A 24,860-nucleotide genomic window follows, 5' to 3' on the forward strand; every position below is an offset into this window, starting at 1 on the left:
AAAATGTGCAATCTAACTCCGTGTGATGTTGCAGGAGACGAACGCCTGGAAAGCTTCAGCACCTTAGACAGCTCCCCGCAGTCAGTAAAGACCTTTTCTTTCAAACACTTGAAATTCCCTTTCGACCCCTGCTCTGAGCATTGAGCAGAAGGAAGATTCACAGGGTACAAATGTGCAGGTGATTTATACAGTGAACGCGGAATAAGGGGTGAGATGAAATGTCTGGAGTGCCTAGGTTCTGGGCAACAGTTCACTGAAGCTCTAGCGGCGAAGAAAGAATGCTTGTCCTTCCCTGACTCAGACGCTGGAGAAAGAATAGCAGCAACAGCGGGAACAAGGATGCTTCTGCACCTGCTCCAAGCGCCGCCCGCCGAATCCCACTCTCCACCTTTGAGTAAAACCCGTCACAGCTAGCGCGGCAAAGGGAAGCGGGGGCGGAGCCAGACGACACTGTTCTGTCTGCCAATCACGACCGCACAGCAGGACAGAGTGGCAGGCCACTCACGACCATAGGCGGTGCTTAACACCTTACCCTTTTAAAAAAGCGGTGAATAACTGGTGCAGAGTCTTAACTGTGACTGGAGGGAGTTGGGGGAAGAAAGCCTCAGGACTCAGCATTGGGGAGCCAGCAGCTTTTGTGAATTAGGTAGCAGAATAGCTCTGGAGACGCCCTTTATTGTTCCCTTCAAGGAAAAGACACAATTTAGGAACGAAAGGTCTTTTTGGATGTGACCCCATGTCTTTGACCCTATATCGAAATGCAGGAGTCAACATGAAACCCAGACCCTTAGAAAGGACTAGGAAAGAGCAGAAAAATCGGTGCACGAGCATCAATGGAACAGGAGAATCAGTTGGTTCTAGAATTCTCATAATCCTGGCTTGCTTCATTCTGGCCAGGAAGTATTGTTGACTAGAGTAAGTTGAGTTTCTTTCCGTTGTAATAAGGGTTCTAAAAGGATGAAGGTGGGAAATCTAAAGAGATGGCTACTAGAGGCACAATGCTACCCACCATTTTTTTTTTCCTTACACGTTATCTGAACAGTAAGTACAAGTGAAGAAGACAACTAGGTCATAAGGTACATCTTCTATCATTCATACCTCTCTCCCGGCTCCTGCTCTCCCTCTCTCCCAGCCCACCCCCCCCCAACCATTTCATGGGAATTTTCATTGAAGACTAGAAAGGGAAAGTGTGTGTATGTTGTGTGCATGCTTATTCGTGTATCTCAAAATGGAATTTTAAAAGATTAAAACCTATGCTATGAGATCTTTATAGTGGTTTTTATTTACTATTAACCAAGATTAAAACTTTCACTACTTGAATTTTAGCTTCTCCCTAAAACTCCCTCAGATATTTATTCTGAAAGCCCTACTTTAATCACTTAACTTTCTCAATGACTAAACTATGTGCCAAGAATGTCTTCTTAGTCTTTCACACAAACGTTTTCTTGTTAAATTCCAGCAGCAATTGACATATTGACTACCCTGTACTTCTTTATTTAACTGGAAAAGTATAAGTTATTACCTTCTCACCCTCTTAAATGAGAACACAGTGAAAAAAATCTCTTTTTATTCTTTAGTAGACAAGGCTATTTACATTCAGTGAGAATAAATAATTTTTGGATTTATTTTTATGTGTTATTACTATAGCTGTCTCTTTTTGCATCTTAGTTTTCTGATTTAAATTACAAACTTCCAGAAGTCTCATAAGAAATATCACTGGTTCTATCCATGAATATTTGCGCCCAGAGAAGGTTCATACAATTTTAATCAACTCAATCTTTCAATGAAACTTTTGAAAGCTCACTAAGAACAAATGCTACTTAGTTGATCTTTCTTCGAATGGCAATAATTTTTTTAAAAACCACATGTAATAAATGAAACAAAACAGTATATTTCAAGAAGGCCTGGATTCTTTGCCTTGCTTCACCACTACCTAACTAGGTATCTTTGGAAAAGTAATCTACTTTTAAAAAGATCTTTATTTAATATGTCTTTAAAAATATATTATTAAGGGAATTGAGTTAAATTACCTCTGAGATTCATTCTCTGACCCAAAGGAAACAACCAATGGATGTTTGTTTAAGTGAGCAAATTAATGCACAATATTTAAAATTCTGAGCTTATATTAATCTGGGTAGTTAGGTTACATGACAGTTTTTAAAAGTCAGGACAAATTTAGTTATTTCATTTCATTATTAACATGAAAGCATAGAAATATTATACTTTATCAAATTAATATAACTAGTCAATCAGTTTTTGGGTATAAACCTCATGTAAGAGGACAGTAATATGGAATCCCCATATTACTGGTTTTTCATAGCTCCATTATTATTTCCTTCAAATAATTTATGAAAAGTTACGATCCTCCTCATTTATTTGTTTTACTTTTCCGCTGCAGTGAGGATAATAACCATTATTTAGAATAGAACCTAACATATAGTAGATACTCAATAATCATTGAATGCATTAATAATCATATTAGAAATGCCATATATATTTTTTGAATTAGATCTGTGAATTTGTTACAATGCATTGGGTACTAGGTTAATTTTGATTAAATAAATTAGAAATTAATCAAAGAATGGGTTGTAGTGCCTTGTTTCTTTTAGTTAACATTAACGATTAATTTTCCAGGGCTTCTTGTCTATGAATTTTTATGTTGTTTGCTTATAATTTCTATATGATCAAAATGAATTTCATGCATCTACATATTTGTGACAGCTATTCTTACAAATTTTATTCTTTTGAGAATAATAGTCCTGATTGGAAGGGTAGGTGGAAAGTGTTTTTGGAAAAGAGACCATTCTATGGCTAATCACTAACTGACTAGCCCATTTATATAAAATTAAGCTGGATTCTAATTTGGTCAAATCTCTTCTCTTCTCCTCATTGCCTTTATTCTTTCTCGAACTAATGGATTATATTTTATATTATATAAGACATGGGATTTCAGAGCTGAATGGCATATTAATCTTCATCAGATTTAATATTTTCCTTTTACAAAGGAAGTAATTATAGCTTGAAGTGGTTGAGTGATGGTTACAAACCCTCATATTCAGCAAGTTGAAAATATCAAACTTGAATTTGGTGTCACTGGCTCAATGTCTAGCATTTTGTCTATTCTCCCTGCTCTAATTTTAATATTTCTACTAGTGTTTCAAGCTGTATGCATATTGACTAGCCTACAGATAAGTAAATTAATTTTATTCTAGTGATAAAGTTTTTTTATATGCTCGGTTGTTAATACCTATGATCTAAAGCATACAATGTTTTATACATACTGATAAAATGGGTTGCAATTTAGTAAAAGACTTATTTACTTTATTGAAGTCAATGTAGTATGGGGTTAGAAATAGTTCACTGAGAGTTGATCAGATTCAGTAGTATTGGGTTCAACTAGTCATCTCACCAAAAGCTTATGTAGAAGTCAAAATGCCAATTTAGAAAGTTACAAAAAGGGGATGCCTGGGTGACTCAGTCGGTAAAGCATCTACCTTTGGCTCAGGTCATGATCCCAGGGTCCTGGGATAAGTCCCTCATCAGGCTCCTTGCTCAGCAGGGACCCTGCTTCTCCCTCTGCCTGCTTCTCCTCCTGCTTGCGCTCTCTCTGATCAGTAAATAAATAAATACATAAAATCTTTAAAAAAATGAAAAGTTATAAAAAGTAATGTCATTTTCGGAATAATTAGAATATTCATATTTTTGAATTAACAGTCTGGGAAAGTTGAAAGAAAGTCTTAATTTAGGAGTCAATCAGAAAGTTGCTTGTTCAATACAAATCAGATAGAGGGGAATTAATCTTATTGCAGATGTAGATAATGTCACCAAGTATGTGAACCTAGTGAATTTATCTTTTGTATAGGGATCTCCTACTATTAAAAAAGCTACAATAATCATGAAGTGTTAGTTGATCAGGTGCCTCTTTTTGGAATACTGGTAGAAATATCTAATAATTTATCTCCATTTTCTTGTCCAGGATACAAAATTTCTCACATGAATCTCAGCAACAGCCTCCTATTTGTTTCTCCTGCTTGCTCTGTTATTCCCCTTAATTAATCCTCCGTGTGAATATTAAGGGGTTTTTGTTTGTTTCTTTTGTTCATTTGTTTTAGTAAATCAGAAAATGCAACTTCTATTCCTAAAACCCTTGATCCCTTTCCATTACAATAGATTAAAATCCATAGTCCTCTTTACAGATGAAAAAGTTCTGAATGATTTTCCATGGCAAACTCTTCATTTTTTCCTAGTCTTCCTTTCCCCACTATGCACCAGTAACATAAACTGTTTCTTATCTCATGATTTCTCTACTTCAAATACTCTTCCTCTTGGACTTATGTCTAGTCTTTTTCTAGCTTTTAATTCATAACATGGATTTTCTTTTTCTCTCTTTTTTTTCTTTCTTTCTTTCTTTCTTTCTTTCTTTTTTTCAAAAATGTCCCTTTTATCTTTAACTCAGGATTAAAGTCCTTCATAGATTAAATTATAATTTAATGTTTGCCTTTGTTTGAATACTCTTGAAAGGCAGGGGCAATGTGACTCTTTATGCTAGCACAGTGTCTGGCACATTGTAGGTGACCAGGAAATATCTGCTGAGTGAGTGAATGAATGCATACACATTCATTCTTTTCTAGAGTCCATTCTTATTAATCTCTTTTAACCCATTCTTTCTTCAAAATTATTTAAGATATTTATGTCATGGTGTTCTTTCCTGGCCAAACGTATTCCTTCACCATCTAAACGTAACCTTCAAGTTTATATATGTGCCCTCAGTTCACTCTGAGAGTACCTTCTTTATAAGATTAATATTATACAGTATATTGTAATTTTTACTATTTTAGCACTCAGACTGTCATCTTTTTCTCAAAATTGTAGTGGTAATTTGCCATAATTTCCTAGATGACTTTAAATAGTGAGATATTTGAAACAGTTAACTTACTGAATATTTCATTCTTTCCCTGAATATTTGGTACTAAGTAGGCACAACTTGTAAAAGTACCTCCAAATCATTTATTCAACCAATTTATTTACCAACAAATATAGAATTTATAATATGCATCATCTTAGGTGCTTCCCGAGATATACATGTGAATGACAAACAAATCTTGTCGCAGAGGAACTGCAATCTATATAATATGTAAGATATACATGAATATTCATTGTATCTCATAGAATGGAAGTATTGAATGATGAGAAGAGAAATGCTATGGGAATTCAAATGAAGTACTTTAAAATGAAAAGCATGAGAACATTAGAAAATTTTCATAAAGTAGGAGATATTTAACAAAGCTTTGAAACCAATTCACAGTTCATTTTTAGAATTTATGTGGAAATTATAGTGAAAAAAAGGAGAGGAGAACAAAAACATAGAAGCAGAAAAAAGTGGGGTGAATAGAATTTGAGTGATAACATTTGTGTAGTTAACAACTGTATTGGATACTTCGTCTATTATCTTAATTTCTGCTCTCAAGACCCGAAGGTATACATAATCTGATCCATGTTTTAATGATGAAGAAACTGAGGTCCAAAAATTTTAAGCAGCTTTTCCAGTATCACAATTTACATTATTGGTATTTAAAAAAAGGGGTGACTAAAGGAAAGTAGTGAAAAAGAAGTTTGAGGCATATCATAGAGGGCCATAGATACTGGGTCAAATAATGCACAATGTGAAAAATTGGTACTAAATTTTCTGGATGGTTAATAATATGTAAACATGGTCGTAATGTCAGGAGATACCTTCATATACTTATTCATGAACCAATCAATAAAACACCCATTTCATATTTATACTCCAGAGGAGATTTTCTCATTGTGTCAATTTTTCTATCACAGGCCTCTTACCTATTGAAATATAAAAAAGCTTTCAAACAAATAAAACAGAAAACACCACAACTTTAACTGGTATCCTTTACATTTTTGATCTGAGGTGACTTAGGAAAATGATTCCCTTTCTCAGTGTCATATATATGTCATCAAACACTAAATTCCTTGTGGCAGTGAACTATAGATTGGAGTATATATTTTTCAAAAATGGGTAACAATACCACTTTATAAGAAATTCAATAAAAGATTTTCTTCAAAATTCTGACTTAATTTGAAAATGATGAATACTGATATATATTGTTAAATTTCCAGGTTAGAAAAAAAAAAAAACCCAGAAAAGTTTAGCAATCTTTTTACATACTCATATTGATTTATTTCTAAAATAATATTATTTACTTCATTAACAAAAAGGTTGGGCACAGGATGTGAACTACTACTGAACTTTAATTATTAGGCAATAGCCAACCCTTTGTGATATGAAGGCTAAATATTATAATTTTATTACTTTGTGAGATACTAAATTAATGATGATATATTAATCTTCATATCTTTGTCAGGAACATTAAGAACTTACCTATTGTGACATATTAACTAAATAACAATAGACTGCATAAGCAGTAATCAGAATATGTAATGATATGCTATAACTAATAATTTACTTCTATAGAAACAATTATAATCCATAAATTTGTACAGCTAATAAGTATTCTATGATTTTGATATTAATTTCTAATTTATGAAAATGATGAAAATTTATATGTATTTTATAGGAAAATTATTGCTCCCAACTTTCTTTCAGATATATTTGATTTCCTTAATAATTTATTTCTGGTATTATTAACAGAGTAGATATCCTAAAAAAAAAAATCATTTTGTAAATACCTAAAGTGTAGGAAAGTATTTGCTTAAAAAGCCTAAATCCTTAGCTGAGATTGCACAGAAATTGCCCAAACCAATGAAAAAGCAGGAAGTAAAAAAAAAAACAAGGGAGGACTAAAGCTGTAAGGATTCCAATAGTAACCAGTTGATCCCTCTTAGACAACAGCTTCAGTTTTTACCAGATACTCAACAGACTTGGAGGCAAGAACTATAGCTCAAAGAAAGGCCTAAAAGATTATGTCTCTTTTTTTAAAGATTTTATTTATTCATTTGAGAGACAGAGACAGAGAAAGAGAGAGCGCACGAGCGAGGGGGAAAGGCAGAGGGAGAAGCAGACTCCCTGCCAAACCAGGAGCCCAATGTGGGGCTCAATCCCAGGACCCTGGGATCATGACCAGAGCTGAAGGCAGACACTTAACCATATAAGCCACTCAGGCATCCCAGAGTTATGTCTTTTAAACCAAAAATCCCAAGAATTAATAACCATAAGAAGCAACTGGGAAAACTATCCACATTCCAAAGGATTCTGAGAAGGAAACTTGTCTGTCTCAGCTTTAGCTTTTAAGGGAAGCAGAAAAATCTCACTGAAGACTTATTTGCCCAAACAAACACACAGTTTTTGAGCCAGAATTAACACCACCTAAGGACACATATATGCCAGGTTACAAATACGTATTTAACTGGTGCTGTGATTATAATGTCCTAAAATGTGGCAGAAACAACTATAGATACTCCCTGGAGGAATATATTTTAAGACCGAGTTTGAAAGAATTACCATAGATAAAGTTCCAAAGAACATATGGTCAGTATCAAAAAAACCCAAAAAACAAGAAACAAAAAACACATGAATAGACAGGCCACCATGAATTAGAATCAGCAAAGCAGTTAAAAAAGAATTAGAAGAGCAAAGACTATAGATGTTGAGCAAAGACTATACACTAGAGAACATAAAATAAGTGTGCTTACTATGTGGAAGGATTAAACATATGACAAGCCCTATAAGCTGGCCAGATGGATCTGAAAAATAACCAAGGGAGTATCTAGAATAAAACTTATGAAAGCTGAAATTAAAAATCATCGGATACTTGAAGTAGCAGATTAAATATGCTGAAAGAGAATTAGTGGGTCAGAAGATCTAAAAAATTATACAATGTGAGCCAACAGAGTCAAAGGTGTTCAGAACAGCTTCAAAGACATGGAGAAAAGATTAATAATTTCCAGCAAACATTGGATTTGCATTTCTCCCTCTCCCCTCAGAAAAGGATGAATTAAACAGGGATGAGTAAAATATGAAGAAATAATAACTGAGATTTTTATCAAAATGATTAAAGACATGGCTCTTACAGTTTTAGAAGTGCAAAGTGTCCCAGGAGGACAAGTAGACAGAAAACTACAACTAGACTCATCTTAATTAGTATCATTAAAGAAAAAAAGATTCTACGACAATTAACACATGAGAAAGGGTTTATTCAAGAGGATAGGGGTACTCTCACTATAAGTATATCACCACTGAGATGGAATTGGGTTCAACTCCAACAAAGCTGGGACAAGTAGAAATTTATATCCAAGGAGCAGAGTACAGATCAGTCAATAAAAATTACTAAGAGAGGGGCGCCTGGGTGACCTAGTTGGTTAAGCGTCTGCCTTCGTCTCAGGTCATGCATGATCTCAGAGTCCTGGGGCTCAGGATTGAGCCCCACATTGGGCTCCCTGCTCAACAGGGAGTCTGCTTCTCTCTCTCCCTCTGCAGCTCCCCCTACTTGTGCTCTCTTGCTCCGCCGCCCACCCCCCCACCCCCCCACCCCCCCCCCTCCCGTCAAATAAATAAATAAATAAATGTTACTAAGAGAAACAGGGGCAAAGGGGGATTCTGGCTAAACTGACCTAACAGGATTCTTGCTGTAGGCTAGCCAGCCAGCCTGGTGGAGAATGAAGAACAAGATCAGATACCAATGGCTATCAGATATTGAGGGTGTGTGGTGTATGGTTCTGATTAAAAGGAATTAGCAGAATTCTTGCTAAAACTGGGCAATGCAGAGAGAAGTCCAAAAGTCCAAAAGTCAGGCCTAGTTGTAGTAAAGTTTAGGGGAGGCTGAGTAGAGTTTGGTCAATAAGAAAAACTTATGCCAATACAACTACCTAATACTAAAGTCAAAGAAAATTTCTCAAACTCCACTACAGGGAAAAGACAGATTATTTTTAAAAATGAGAATAAGGATAAACAGCTATATGCACTTTCTAAGAATCAGAAGTAAACTAAATGATATCTGTAAAGATAAAAGTAAAAGGAGGAAAAAGTGCATCAGGTTACTGTTAACCAATAAATAAATAAATAAATAAATAAAAGCCAGTGTAGCCATACTAATATTAAACAAAATTGAAGAAAATTGCATATTTACACAAAAAGTCTTTATATAATGAAAAAAGTTTCACCAGAAAGATATGAGACTTCTAAATATGAATGCACTTAATAATATAGCTTTAAAACTTAGTATACTATTCAATAGCTGTTAGCTCAAGCTTACAAAAAAAATCAGGATATGAATTTTGAAAAAAATATATTTGGTATTATATTTTATATATATTATGTGATGTGCACATATGTACAGTCAATAAATTTTATCTAATGAATATACAAAGTTACACTGTAAGCATTCTTTTTAGGCATGTGTTGAACATCTATAAAAATTGAACATAATAACGTATGCAATAAATTTCAACTAATTTAAAGAAGTGCTGTCTTTCAGAGAATGCATTTATGACTGAAATTTAATCAAGTTAAAATGACTGCATTAAGAAACTTGTTGCGGTAGGCGGCTGGGTGGCTCAGCATCCCCCTTGATTTCGGCTCAAGTCATGGTTTCAGGGTCATGGGATTGAGCCTTGTGTAGGGCTCTGTGCTTAGGGGGGCACTTGCTTGAGATTTTCTCTCTCCCTCTCCCTCAGCCCCCACCCTGTTCTCTCTCTCTCTCAAATACATAAATAAATCTTAAAAAAAGAAACTTGTTGGCGCAATGAATATATAAATATATATCAATATATATGGCAAATCAAAAAAAGGATTAAAGATAATAAAAATGCATATTAAAGCAGCTAAACTGGTGACTAATTAGAAATGTGTAGCCTTAAATGGTCATAAAATAAAAGGTGAAAATTAGTAATATATGATACCTCTTTGGCGTGTTGTAATGAACAACTGGATGTTCATAAACATAGAAAGAAAAAGAACAAAATTACAGGGTAAAACAAACATAATATAGATGACAATGAAAGCCAAATGTTTTTGAATTTTATAGTTGACAAATTTAATAATAATATAACATATTATTATAATATAGTAATCAAAGTATTTGTAGGCAGGATATTTCCTTAAAAATAATATCATAATATAATAGTCAAAGTATTGGTAAGCAGAGTATTTCTTAAAAAAACCAAGAAGAATAAAGACTGACAACTCAATAGAAAACAAACATGGAAAGATATCATGGACAGGAATTTTAAAAAATAGGTCATTTATGCAATTTAAGATGTTACACTTTATTTGTAGGTAAGGAATTCAAATTAAATTATGAGGCAAAATGTTAGAGCCAACAGATCAATGAAGTTAAGTTTAATCAATAATACCAATTATTCCAAGACTGTGGGATCAATATAGAATTTATGTAGAGCTAATAAAAATATACATGATATAAGACCTATTAATCTAATGGTTGTGAGCCAATTGTTGTGCATTTGATTGCAATAGAAAATTGCCTATTCTCCCCTTTTCAATCAGAAAACTCTCTAAAAATTATTGTGAGTGGCATATTTTAGAATATTTTAAAAGTCTATTTAGTTAAGTAGTTATTAACTATTTATCCTATTTAACAAAAAGATAGTGTTTAGCATGATTTATTAATTTTTACTTTCGAATTTTCAAACTAAAGCTTTTCTTCTCTCTGCAATTTTTCCCCCTTCCACCTTCCACTAAGCTTAAATGAAATGTAGACTGAGTTGTTTTACTGGAGAGCTTAAATGAAGTGATTAAACTTAAATGATGACTACTTTTAAACCAGGTAGTTCTTTTTCTTTTTTTCCAAATATATTGGAAAGGCAATATTTTATGCTTTACCTTTCACTCAGGTGAAAATGCAAATAAATAACCCAAAGGGTCGTCTATAGATAAAATTAAAAACTTTCGTAGTAGCAATAATAGCTTTGAGTGTTTTAAAAAATTCTCATTCATTTTCAGCTGATAACATGTAGGATGTACATGTGCTATTCTAGGGTTGCTTATTATAATGTTCTCTTGGTTTTCATGATCCCCTCAGGTCCTCTGGACTAGAATCCTTTTATTATTCTAGCTATGTACAGATTTGTTGTTGCAATTTGCCTACGTTTATGTTATGTGGGGTCAGGACCAATCTAGGCTTAATTAATAAATTCAATAAAGTATTACAGATAGACAGTTGAAATAAATATGACTGTTGTGAGTTGAACCATATCACCTGAATGAAGATGTGTTTGGAGTCCTAATCTTCTGTACCTCAGAATGTGAACTTATTTGGAGATAGATCTTTATAGAGATGATCAAGTTAAAATAAATCATTAGGAGGGGTCCTAATGCAGTATGACTAGTATCCTCATAAAAGGGGAAACTTGGACACAGAGATAGATACTCACAAGAAGAAGATGAGTGAGGCACAGGGAGAAGATGGCCATCTACGAGCTAAGAAGAGGGGCCTGGAACAGATCCTTCTCTCATGGTCCTCAGAAGGAATCAACTGCTAATACTTTGATTTTGGACTCCTAGACTCCATATCTGTAAAACAGTACACTTCTGTTGTTTTACCCCCATTTGTGGTACTTTTATAATGGCGACCCTACCAAACTAATACATGGGGCTCTCTACACCTTTTCTCCAAACTCTTGCCTACTTGTCTTTTCCAAGTCAATTTGCTGTTGGAATCAATCCACTGATGGGAGCAGAAGCTTTAGGCTTGAAGGAGATCTTGACAGAGAAAACTGATGAGGACTCTTTCTTCCTTGGGCTAGAATAGAATCACCACATTCTCAGCAAAAACCTGGCACACAGAGATTTCTAGAGGAAATTTTGACATTGGTGAAAGTTGGTCCAATGTGTGTGATCTTAGAAACTAGGGAGGAGCTGGACTATGAAGTTGGGACTATGCCTGGAGACCTGGGAACTGCAAAGTCTTCATCCTGCTACTCAGCAGGGGACTAGCAGCCCTTCTGCTCAGGGTTGTAAAAACTAGCCAGACTGCCCCATTTGTTTACTCCTACCACCAGATCTAAAAGCTAATAGAGAAAATAACAAATCATCTAAAGGATTCTAACAGCCAGAGAAAGGAAGATCCAGTCAGCACAAACATATTTCATGCCAGCAAAATAGAGTTGCTGCAAGAGACAGAAAAGTACTTGAACAAATAACAAAAACCCTTAAGAAAACTAAAGTGAAATCCCAATCACAAATGCTTTCTGGAGCTAAAATAACAGGATTTCCCAACTAAATACTTCAGTAAGTAAACTGATAGTATGTTCAAATCACAAACCCACTTATAGATACAGAAGATCTAGTAGAAGAAATGTCTCAAAGCACAGAATGAAAAAATAAAGCAGCACAAGTTATGGTGGAAAAAAAAACCTCAAACAACATGCCATTTAGAGAGTAGATAAAATAAAAATAACAAAAAATTTGGAATTCCATAAGAAAAAAATTATTGAGCTTAAGAGATAGTAAGTAACAAATATATAAAGAAATCTCTTAATGAATTGAATAAAGAGCTAAATTATCTGATTGATGAGACTCACTGAGCTTAGGCAGTTTTGAAAAGAAAAAAAAGGCTAGGCATGTTTTGTTAATGAGTAATTAATAAATTTAAAATCAAGAAAAATACTGCAAGCTTTCAGATAGATTCTAATGCAAAAACCTAAATAAACAATTAGAAAGAAAGAATCCGGCAATTCAGCTAAGGGGGGAAAAAAGCACTCTTTAACTAAGTGGAATTTATAGCAAGAAGATAAGAGTCTTTTGATATAAGAAAATATGCTAACATAATCAAGCATCAACAACTTTAAGAAATAAAACTTGATTACTAATGCAGTTTGTCAAGATTTGATAAAATTTCTAATTTCAAAAATAAAAAGGTATGAATGTATAATATTTGAATGCAATAAATATTGTCACACATGCTGCAGAAAATATTGTGGTAAAAGTTAAAGCATTATAGCATTTTAATAATATTTGGAAATTAAACCATTATTATTCTACAATGTTTTGCAGGCTTTGTGAATGCAATAAAGCATTTGGAATTAATGAAATGACTCATATAAAACCCAAAACTTACAAAGCTCATAGAAGTAAGAATATTTAGTATGGTCTACTTATGTAATGCCAGGGAGCAAGAATTCCTGTTCCCTTCAAGGTCCTTCTAGCTGGACTAAGACTCAAATTGACATGAGACAGATTAACAGGACAAAATAAAATTTAATAGCATGTGGGAATCCACATAGACATGGAATTCCAAAGACAGGCAGAATGAGGTATGTATGTCATTCTGAACTAAGGAGAAAGAGGTAGGGGTCTGGGTCTTCAAAAGACAGGAATGCAGTCCTCAGGAAGAATGAAAAAGAGTAAATGTCTGGTATGCAAATGTTTGCTGGGCCACTCAGAAACCACGAGACAGAGAGGACTTGGATCAAAATGGCCTTGCTAGGTTCCTCCCTGCTTGCTGTATCTAGTTCATATCCTAATGTAGCTATCTATCTATGGTGTTAGCTCTCTTCCTGGAGCAGGTCCTCTGTCTAAAACCTTTTAGGCAGTTGTGGGATGGCAAAGAGCTTTTCCTGAATCTGTTGGGTCTCGATTGCTTTAAACTCAAAATAATCATTATGCCAAATCAGCATATTTTGGGGAGACCTGTCTTGAACCCCTTCAATAGTATAAAAATATTTAGGTTTAAGTGGAGAGAGGGAAATGGAGACATACATACAAATGGGAAAAAATACACTTAATGCTTCCCTAATTTATGTATTTTTATGAAATTATATTTGATGTGCCTACATGTGGAGAAAAAGTTTGGCAAGCTTTTCCATAATGACTAGGGCTTAGAAATCTTAGCACACACTGTTTGGGAGACAGTCTTGGAAAATTGTAACTGAATTAAACATTTTTAGACCAGCTTTTCCTATGGGCTATCAACACAGAGTTTTTTTCATGTTCTTCAAATTATGTAAAAAGTGCTGACATCAGCCAATCGAAATAGTTTTTACTATATGTACTGTATTATCAGAATTTTGTTCCATCATATTTATTAGTATTTAAAAATTTGTCTTATTATGTGACATAGACAATATTAATGAAATGAATTCTATGGGTAACAAACACAATAGATTTTATTTTTCCTATGGGTTACCATCAGAAATTTTGATTTGTAAATATTGACTTAGCCCCATTCTGTGTAGTGTTTAGGAAAATAAAGAACAGTTATAAAAAATAAAATTGTTAATTCCTGTGCTGTGTTCTTTCATTTCTGAAGTTAAAAAACATCTACTACATATTTAAATTTTTAGCCCCCAATATTGGAATTATCCTCAGAATGCTTTTTGTCTGTGTAATATTAACTTAAAACACAGAAATATCTAAAGATACTGTTAAAGGTTTATCTAAATAAATTGTGCACGTTGTGTATTTTCTTTTGAATTGATTATTTCTATGAGTTGCATAAATTTGCTCCCAGGCAAAGTCTTCATCATATTTTCATTTCAAAAGATTTTTCCCTATTAGATCAGTAGAGTTGTTTTCTAGTTAATAATTCATCGTTTTTTCTTTCTTTTCTTTTCTTTTCCTTTCTTTTCTTTTCCTTTCTTTTTTTTTTCTTTTTCTTTCGTTTTTGAGAGAGCCAGCATGTGCAGAGTGGGGGGAGGGGCAGGGGAGAGGAAGAGAGAGAATCTTAAGCAGTCTTGTGAAGCGAGACTTCAGGCTGGATCCCAGAACCCTGAGATCATGACCTGGGCCAAAATCAAGAGTTGGACACTTAACTGATTGAGGCGCCCCTATTCATCCTTTTTTTTCATCTTATAATAGAATGTTCATAATGCTTAACTTTCTCAAATCTATTATTAGTTGAAAAGTACTATGATATAAACTCTCAAAGGAATCCCAAACTCTTAAATGTTCTGTTTTCCATACGCTACATGATCTGTTTGGGAGATAATGAGATTCATTAAATTTATGCATAATTTTGTGCTCTTACTTGTCTGAAAACACATTGATTTCTTTTTCTTCAAGCACAGAAGTTAGGTCGTAGCTAGGGGTTGCTGATTTTTTTCTTTTAGTCATCATACTGTACAATACATCCACAGGACTTATTTATAAGTGGAAGTTTGTACCTTTTGACCACCTTTACACATTTTGCCCATCCCCAACCCTAATTCCTAGCAACCACCAATCTGTTCTTTGTATTTATGAGTTTTGTTTTGTTTTTAGTTTCCTAAAGGGATCATACAGTATTTGTCTTTCACTGCCTGACTTATTTCGCTTAGTATAATGCCCTCAAGATCCATTCATGTTAGAAATGGCAGGATTTCCTTCTATTTTTATAATATTCCTGTATTTCTATTTCTATTATATATATTTCTATTTGTAAATATTTCATATTTTTTCCTTTACATTTCCATTCATCAATGGACATTTACATTGTTTCCATAACGTGGCTATGGTAAATAATCCTGCTATAAACATGGAGGTTGCAGATGTCTCTTTGATAGTGTTTTCATTTCCTTTGGATAAATACCCAGAAGTGGAATTGCTGGATTGTATGGTAGTTCTTTTTTTAATTTTTTGAGGAACCTCCATACTGTTTTCCATAATGGCTGCACCAGTTTACATTCAGCAGCACAAGCGTTCCCTCTCTTTCACATCATTGCCAACACTTGTTATTTCTTGTCTTTTTAAAAGTAGTCATTCAACAGGTGTAAGGTGATACCTCATTGTGGTTCTGATTTGTATTTCCCCGATTAGTGGTGGTGAGGACCTTTTCATGTACTGGGGATTACTTTTTACTTGAAAACTGGAAGAGCTGCAGCTTCAGTAATTGTCACAGATTTTTTTATTTTGAAAAAAGAAATTCTTAACTTTTTAATTGAGAAATTTTATTTCAACACTGCCACTCATCTACCCACTCAATAGATTTAGGTGCCCCTCCTCTACCGTATGCTTGTATCAACTTTAAAATTATCATAAGTATTTCAAATTTTTATTTATGTGTTTGTTTCTTCAACTAAACTAGGAAGACCTTTAAAGATATCTTATACCACAATCTTAAAACTTTAACTAAAGTACCTGACATAGAATATAGGCTAGAGGACCATTTAGAATGAATGAATAAATCAAATAAATCAAATATGTATATTTTAATAACAATTGATGCAGCATCTTTTTTGGTAAGTTGGAATTTTTATCCAGGGAGATTGATTTGCCTTCACTTAATAGTGACAGAACTGATGGGGCGCCTGGGTGGCACAGCGGTTAGGCGTCTGCCTTTGGCTCAGGGCGTGATCCTCGCGTTATGGGATCGAGCCCCACATCATCAGGCTCCTCGGCTATGAGCCTGCTTCTTCCTCTCCCACTCCTCCTGGTTGTGTTCCCTCTCTCACTGGCTGTCTCTATCTCTGTTGAATAAATAAATAAAATCTTTAAAAATAAATAAATAAATAAAAATAAAAACCTTTCAAAAAAAAAAAAGAACTGATGACTTGCCTATTTTCATAGCAAAAGAGGTTTTTCATATTAAAGAGATATGAACAAAAGAGATGTTTCTGAATTAGGTGCCCAAAACAAATGGAACAGCTTTAATGCCATGTATGCAAACAAATGTTTCATAGGAGCAGGTTCAAATCTGTTGTCCCAATGGTTAGAATTCTATTTGTTTGCAAAGCATTCTTGTTAGTCATTTTCTGGATGTTTTTGAAATTTTAACTATCTGGAGAATTTAATATGCATTTTCCCTTTCTTCTGCCCCGAAGGAAAAATGTTAAATGTGTAAATATTTTAAAAGTATGAATTTTTTAACACCTTATAGATTTTTTATTTGTGTCCTAGAAATATGACTTAATATGAGAAAGAAATTTATTTGCTAAGACACAAGAATTTTAAGAAAACTTCAAGAGCAAAACAATGTTTTTGGCATTGGCTATAACTGGCCTGAATTCAAGTACCAGCATTAGCACTTACTCTCCTTGTTACGTTGGCGAAAATCCTTGTTTTTACTTAGCTTTAGTTACTTATGTATAAAATAAACATTATAATTTGTTTCATACATTCTCCTTTGCTCTTTAATTCCTCTAAAAAAGTCTGACTTCCTCTGAGCTCCTTTTGAAAATTCCATTGTATTATCTGAAAAGTTTGTAACTCTATTACTATTTGATTTTATCCACTTACAAAATAACATTTTAACGTTTGAAGATATTTATATTTTATTAACTTTTAAAATAACGGCTTTTTGGGATATAATTTACATTTACACTTTAAAAATTCATCCTTTAAAATGTACACTTCAGTGGTTTTTAAGTATATTCATATAACTATGCAACCATAATCACTATCTGATTTTAGAATATTTTAATTATGAAAAAAAGATCTATTAAGAGTCATGTCCTGTTTCCCCCCTGTCTCCAGGCCCTGGGAACTACTAACTTACTTTCTGTCTCCATCAATTACCCTATTCAGAACACTTCATATAAATGAAATCATACAACATGTGGGCTTGTGTGACTCTTTCATTAACATAATGTTTTTTCAGATTTGTTGTCATACATTGATCTTGATTCCTTAAATTAGTTTGATATCTAGTAAACATAAGTGCTTACAGTTCTTTTTTTTTTTTAATTCAATAGACTTTATCTTGTAGAGCTGCTTTTAAGTTCATGCAAAATTGAGCAGAGGTAAGATGATTTCCCATATGTCCTAGCCCTACACATGCACAGACTCCCCCATCATCAACAACTTCAGTTTGGTACTTTTGTTACAATTGATAAACCTACATTTGAACATTATTATCACCCGAAGTCCATTGTTCACATTAAGGTTTACCCTTGGTGTTTATATTCTATGGTTTAGACAAATGTAAAGGGCATGTATCCCCTATTACAGTATCATACAGAGTAGTTTTGCCGCCCTAAAAATATTCTGTTCTCTACTCATTCATCCCTATCTCTTCAACTAACCCATAACAACTGCTGATCTTTTTACTGCCTCCATAGTTTTGCCTTTTCTAGAATAGCAAATGGTTAGAATTATGCAGTTTGTAGCCTTTTCAGATTGGTCTTTTTCACTTACTAATATACATTTAAGATTCTTTCATGGCTTAATAGCACATTTCTTTTTAACACTGAATAATATTCCATTCTCTGGATGTACATATTTTATTTACCCCTTTACCTGCCATTTCAATTTCATTGATCTCTGCTCCAATTTTTATTATTGCTTTTGTTTTGCTTACTTGGGATTTAATTTATTCTTCTTTCATAAAGTGAAAGCTTAGATAATTAATTTTAGAACTTGTTTCTTTTCTATTAAACTCATTCAATGCTATAATTTTCCTTATAAGTAGTACTCTTTTGCTGCATCCCACAAATTTTAATAAATTGTGTTATTTAGTTCAGAATATTTTAAATTTTTCTTGAGGTTTCTTCTTTGACCCATGTGCTATTTAGAAGTATGTTGTTTTCCTCCATGCATTTTGGAATTTTCCAGCTATCTTTTTGTTACTGGTTTCTAGTTTAATTCCCTTGGGATATGAGAACAGACATTGCATAATTTCTATAATTTTAAATTTGTTAAGATGTGTTTTATGGTCCAGAATGTGTTCTATCTTGGGGATTGCTTCATGTGAACTTGAGAAGTATGTGTATTCTGCTGATGTCAGATCAACTAGTCTATGGATGTATGTTATATCCACTTGATTCATGATGGTGTTGAGTTCAGTTATGTCCTTACTGAAATTCTCCCTGCTGAATCTATCCATTTCTGATAGATGTGTGTTGAAGTCTCCAATTCAATAATATTGGTTTGTGCTGCAATAATGGAACAACTGTAAATAGTAAAGCATTCCATAGTGCTATGATTAGGTCTCAGTCTTTTAATGAGCCTGTGCTTCTGGACTGTGATCTTCACAAGTACTTTCCCTTGTACCTTTTTTTTTTTTTTTTACCCCTTAAGTGGTACAGGATGACTAGAATGGACTAGAATTGGACATTTCTTTTCTCTCAGGTCATTTATTTTTTTATATACACGTATTTATTTAAGTAATTTCTACACCCAATATGAGGCTTGAACCCATGACCCTGAGATCAAGAGTCACACACTCTTCCGACTGAGCCAGCCAGGCACCCCTTCCCTCGGGTCATTTAGACTCTAATAAAACACAACAGCTTAGGCTTTGCTTAAATAGCTTCTCCTAGGGCAGACATTATTAAGAAGAACGAATGTTGTGGTATATTTCAAAATGGTTCCTTTTCCCCTCCCCATGCTGTAAGCAGGAAGGGATTTTTCTCTGATATTCACTGTGCTAACCTGGTAGAGCTCCAGGAGGTAAAACTTGAAAAAGTATGGGGTCCCTCCTATGACTCTGAAGTCCCCTGAAGTTTTTACCTCTCAGACTTACTTACCCAGAGCCTTCAGCAATTCATCATTTACAGTTCAGGATTCCCTTCCTTGTGATGACTTCTGCTCATGGGTTTCTGCTCTAGTAAGCTGCAATTCTTTGTATTTGCCTGTTGGTTTCTCCAATTTTGGGGCCATTGGCTTGCTCTGTGACATCACTTCTCTCTTACAGTTCTAAGAAAAGTCATTAATTTTTCAGTTTCTTCAGCTTTTTACTTATTGTTAGAATAAAGTGGCAACTTCCAAGTTATTTACCTGCTGCACCAGAAGCCTTAAGGTTCTTAAAGTTTCATTTAAAAAGTCTAACCTGATATTAGATTTTTGGGGTTTTCACATCTTTGGGGATTTCTTGGCTTTTTTAACTGCTTCATATTTTGACCTACAGAGAAGACTTCACTTGAGCCTTTTAATATAGGCATATTTAAGGCATTTAAGAAAACAGTACGGTCTATGTACATGTATAAGTGAATTCTAAGAAAAAAAGTAATTAAAAGTAGAGTCAAGTCATGTAAATTAAATGATAAATTAGCTTCATTTCAGTTCCTTAATATACTTAGCTCTCTCTTGCCTAAGGAATATAAATTTGCTCTTGCCTCTAAATGGAATATTCAATGCTCTGCATGGTCAACTTTTCTTATTCTTTATGTTTCAGGTTAAATAATCCTCAAAGAAGGCTTCCCTGACATATGTAAAGCAGCCACCATACCTATTATTTTCTATCTCATTACCTACTTTATTCACTTAATAGGTAATGATTATTTATCTACTTACTTACTTATTTTCTATCTTTCCTTCCCTAAGATAAGGTCCAAAAGATAAATATCCCTTTTGACTTCCAACTTGCATTTCTCTGTGTCCTAAGACACAAAATAAGACAGTGAAAAATACAGGAAGAAAAACTGTCACAGAAGAGTCATGGTGAGGAAGAGCAGCAGAGGAAGCTCTAGGAGCACCTAGCAGCCAAGGGAAAACTGAAGTGACAAAACACAAAGCCTTATCTAAAATCCAAGAGTAGTCATCTGAATCCTTCACCTTCTTCTTCTTCTTTTTTTTTTTGAAAGTTGTACTTATTTATTTTGGAGAGAGAGCGAGAGAGCAGGGGGGGAGGGGCAGAGGGAGAGGGAGAGGGAGAGAAAGAATCCCAAGCAGACTCCCTGCTTGAGCATGGACCCCAATGCAGGGCATGATTCCATGACCATGAGATCATGACCCAAGCCAAAATCAGGAGTGGGACACCTAACCAACAGAACCCCCCAGGCACCTGAATCCTCCACCTTCTAAATCTACTATTATACCCAAAAAGGATGTTACCAATCATGTTGCTTTGCCTATCAAAGCTATAAGACCCATCAGCATTAAACTCCAGCTCAGACCTGACTATACCACAGGATCCCAGAAGCCAATGTTGGAGCCACCAAAACTTCTGGGCAAAAGGCTGACTTCAGGATGTGTTTCTTCTAAATCAAACTGTAAGCCTTCTAGCCTGAAGGTGGATCATCCACTACTGGAGAACTGTCTAGAAAAACCATGGGGTTACATATACAGGAATTGAAAACTGCAAAGCAGCAGTAGCAGATCAAAGAAATGTTAAATGTGCAGACTCTGTGGACAATAACTGTGTTAAAAATGAATCCTTGGATAGCCTTCTAAAAGAGATGAACAAAGAGAACTTGCCCCGAACCTTACTAGGCTCTGAAAGGAAGCCAAATCCTAGATAATAGACAATAGGTAAGCCAAAGACTAACTCTTATCATCAAATGAAGAGCAGTTTGGCTCCTAAACAAGCTTGGGCAAAAGTTCAGGGAATGGTGCTTCTCTGAAAGACAGAGCTAATAAACAATTTGTTGGAGAGACACAAATTAGGATTCCACCAGTAAAGTCACAGCAACTCTCCAGAGGAACAAATCTTGCAAGACCGAGAGAAAAACTCCCAGAGAGTTCCTTCTCCCTGTGTTCAGATCCTTAGTAGGACTCAAGCATCAAAGAAACAGGTGGTCAAGGACATAAAATATATTAAGGTTAATGGGGATAAATATGAAAGACAGAATGAAACTAAGTAAGAGTCACACACTGTTACTGAGCAGAAACTAGAACAAAGCCTGGTGTTCTTCCCGGAGGCTGTAACAACAGACAACCAAACATTGAGCAAGATCAGAAATCCACTCAACGTTGTTTCAGAACTTGGACATCATGTGCACTACAAGAATCAAAAGCCATAAGGCAAAGGCCTAATTTGACAGTTGGCAGTTTTAATTCAATCATTACAAACGCCCCTAACACAACAGCACATGGAACCAATGGGAATAAATGCAGCAGCAGCTATCAACAAAAAGCGCACACTTCAAGTTAAAAAAGACTCTTCCCCAGAACCATTCTCCCAATAAGACAGCTCTTAAAACTAAAACTGGTAAGAAAACCATAAATAGAAGTAGAGTCTCAAATGGAACCCAAACGAATCCACATATTAAGAAGAAGAAGATCACAGCAGAAGATCGAAGGAAACAACTGGAAGACTGGCAAAAATCTAAGGGGAAAATCTATGAACGGCCCCCTATGGAACTTAAAGCAAATAATAATAATAATAATAATAATAATAAAAATGAATATTTCATTCTGGAAAGGTATGGAAAAAGAAGATGAAGAAAAGAGGGGCGCCTGGGTGGCTCGGTCGTTAAGCATCTGCCTTCGGCTCAGGGCGTGATCCCAGCGTTCTGGGATCGAGCCCCACATCAGGCTCCTCCGCTGGGAGCCTGCTTCTTCCTCTCCCACTCCCCCTGCTTGTGTTCCCTCTCTCGCTGGCTGTCTCTATCTCTGTCAAATAAATAAATAAAATCTTAAAAAAAAAGAAGAAGACAAAGAAAAGAAAGCACAACCTAAACTGTCCAATAAAATTAAGAACACTCTCACAGAATGTCTGGAGTTTATTGAAGAGGGTGTACTTTCTAATGAAATATTGGCCATATTGTCCAGTATTCCTGAGGCTGAAAAATTTGCTACAATTTGGATCTGCAAAGCAAAGTTGTTGGCAAGTAAAGGTACTTTTGGTGTTACTGGGCTGTACGAAGAGGCCATTAGAAATGGGGCAACACTGATACAAGAGTTGGGAGAAGTTGTTCTTAATATTTTGCAACACCCAAACTGAATCACAGAAGGAGTTACTTCTGACTCTTTAGCTGCTGAAACAGATAGAATAACAACAATAGAAGAGCTGGACAATAAGATGGAATTTGAAAAGTCTTGTCTTCTGGGTAGCGCAGTTGTTAGACGTCTGCCTTCGGCTCACGGCGTGATCCCGGCGTTCTGGGATTGAGTCCCACATCTGGCTCCTCCGCAGGGAGCCTGCTTCTTCCTCTCCCACTCCCCCTGCTTGTGTTCCCTCTCTCGCTGGCTGTCTATCTCTATCAAATAAATAAATAAATAATCTTAAAAAAAAAGAGAGAGAGACAGAGAACAGGTTACAGCAACACCCCAAATAACCAAGGCAGAACAGGATAACCATCCTGGTATCAAGTTACAGATCCCCCCCCATCCCTAAAGTAGAATGCCATTAGGGCAAGACAGGAAGCTCCTCACTCCCCTACAGTGTTGGACAAGGACTGAGCAAGATGTGTCCCACTGTCTGGAAATGCTTCGGGGACACGATTTAGAAGTGGCTTCTCTTAATGAGCTATTACAAGTGGGAAAAACAGAGTGCTTTGTATTTTGTAAAAATGAGGCTTTGCCTGTAACGTTAGGGTTTAAGATCCTTGAGTCATGCTTCTCACTGCCTTCTTTTAAAGGTGTTTCAGAGCATCCATGAAAGAAGGAATACCCTTACGCAGGTGACCTGGAAAAAAACTATACAGTGGATAGGCAGATTATGGGCTCTCCAAATTTAGTAATTCACTGGACTTACTCAAATTTAATATCCCCATGAGGCTGTCTTTGGTTTATTTAAGACTATAGTTTGCCACAGTTTTATAGCATACGTGCATTTTAAATTATTGAATATTAATTTACCCCACAAGTATGGTAAAAATTTTCATTTTATTGATCTACTTTACTCTCAATATAGTTCTTTTTTGTATCAGAAGGTTGGTGCCACAGTATGATAGACTTTCCTTCCAGCATCCACCTTAGCAGAGAGAGGGAGTCCTTCCAGCCGGGAGGAGCTAGCCTTCCAGACTAGATGCCACGTGACAGACCATCTGGTCAAATCCCCTCATTTTATGGAGTTGATGCTAGCTGTGCCTTTGCTCAAGAGATTGCAAATGACTTTTATGTGCAACTTTGACTTCTGTCACAGTGTCCCTGTAGATGAGGGGCAGTTCATGTCCTGCCTGTGCCAAGGCTTCTCTAAAGCAACACAGTTCTAATTGGAGTAGTCATCTAGTTCTTTATATCCAAATTTAATTTTACATGTTATTCAGAAATGCTTCAGGTAAAAACAAAAGGAAGCAAGGGAGAGGGGAGGGGAGGGGACACTCCCTTCTTCACTTCAATTCTTTGCTCTGCTCTGGGATACCTGGCCTGAGAAGATAGTACAAGCCCCGCAGACTAATGACAGGTTGCCTTTCCTTCCTCCTGGGCAACTGCTCTTGGAAAGGTAAAATCAGAATCCTCATGTAAATGTAATGTATAGAAAAACCTAGCTGATATATTTTGTATTTTAAAATTTTAGCTTTCTTAATATTTAAGTATTATCTAAAACAAAAAAAAATAAATTTTGTTTAAAAAAAGACAGTGAAAAATACAGAGAGGGAGAGAGAAGATGAGAGAGAGACAGAAAAGGGACATAGATGTTTTTCTATAATGTGAAATCTTAAAAATTTGAGAGCCCAAATCAGAGATGACATTTGTGCTGATAGATGAAGACAAGGGTGGCATATTTGGCAGCATTCCTGTCCTAGTCAGTGGGGTCCTCAACATTAGCAGTCAGTAATAATTGGTGTAGACCTTAGTACCAAGGTCAGCCCCCAGGGCAGATGTTTGTGTTTGTGGCAGTAGCAGATGGAGTTGTGTGTCTAGTGGATACTGATAGCATAGTTGACATTTAAGGGATAGCAATAACTGGGATATTCAGGGAGAAAAGAAGAAAGACAAAATGCTAAAAATCGTGCAGTAGTCATGGAGACAACAAAGTTCTTGGAGCATTGACACTTCCAGGAACCTCTCAAAATTATTGACGAGGAAATTGAGGAAGACTGGATTTCTTGAAGAGTAAATAGGAACATGCAATGCCAGTGAAATTTTACTTTGTGGACTTGTTTTTTATCTTTTCTTATTGCTAGACTACAATGCCTAAGAAACAAAGGTTTCCTCTGTTTTCTTGTGTCTTACTGTAATCTATAGCACAATGGCTTTAATACAGTTAACATGATCTACCATTTTTCTCCACAGATAATTACTTCAACATGGCGTTCATGCTTTACTTTTGAGGCTTAGGATCCTGTGATATGGAACCATATGTTTCTTCCAAGTTGTATAACCTGCACCTAGGTTGTGTTAAACTTGTGTA

At 35.2% G+C, this 24,860-nt stretch overlaps 1 pseudogene; it reads left to right on the plus strand.

Moving 5' to 3' along the window:
• The first annotated feature begins 3 nt into the window (after window positions 1–3).
• LOC113270026 (cytoskeleton-associated protein 2-like) lies at window positions 4–23,162 on the plus strand (annotated as a pseudogene).
• Window positions 23,163–24,860: the final 1,698 nt, after the last annotated feature.

This window comes from Ursus arctos, unplaced genomic scaffold (genome assembly GCF_023065955.2).
Source record: "Ursus arctos isolate Adak ecotype North America unplaced genomic scaffold, UrsArc2.0 scaffold_11, whole genome shotgun sequence".
In the NCBI taxonomy this organism is placed as follows: domain Eukaryota; kingdom Metazoa; phylum Chordata; class Mammalia; order Carnivora; family Ursidae; genus Ursus; species Ursus arctos.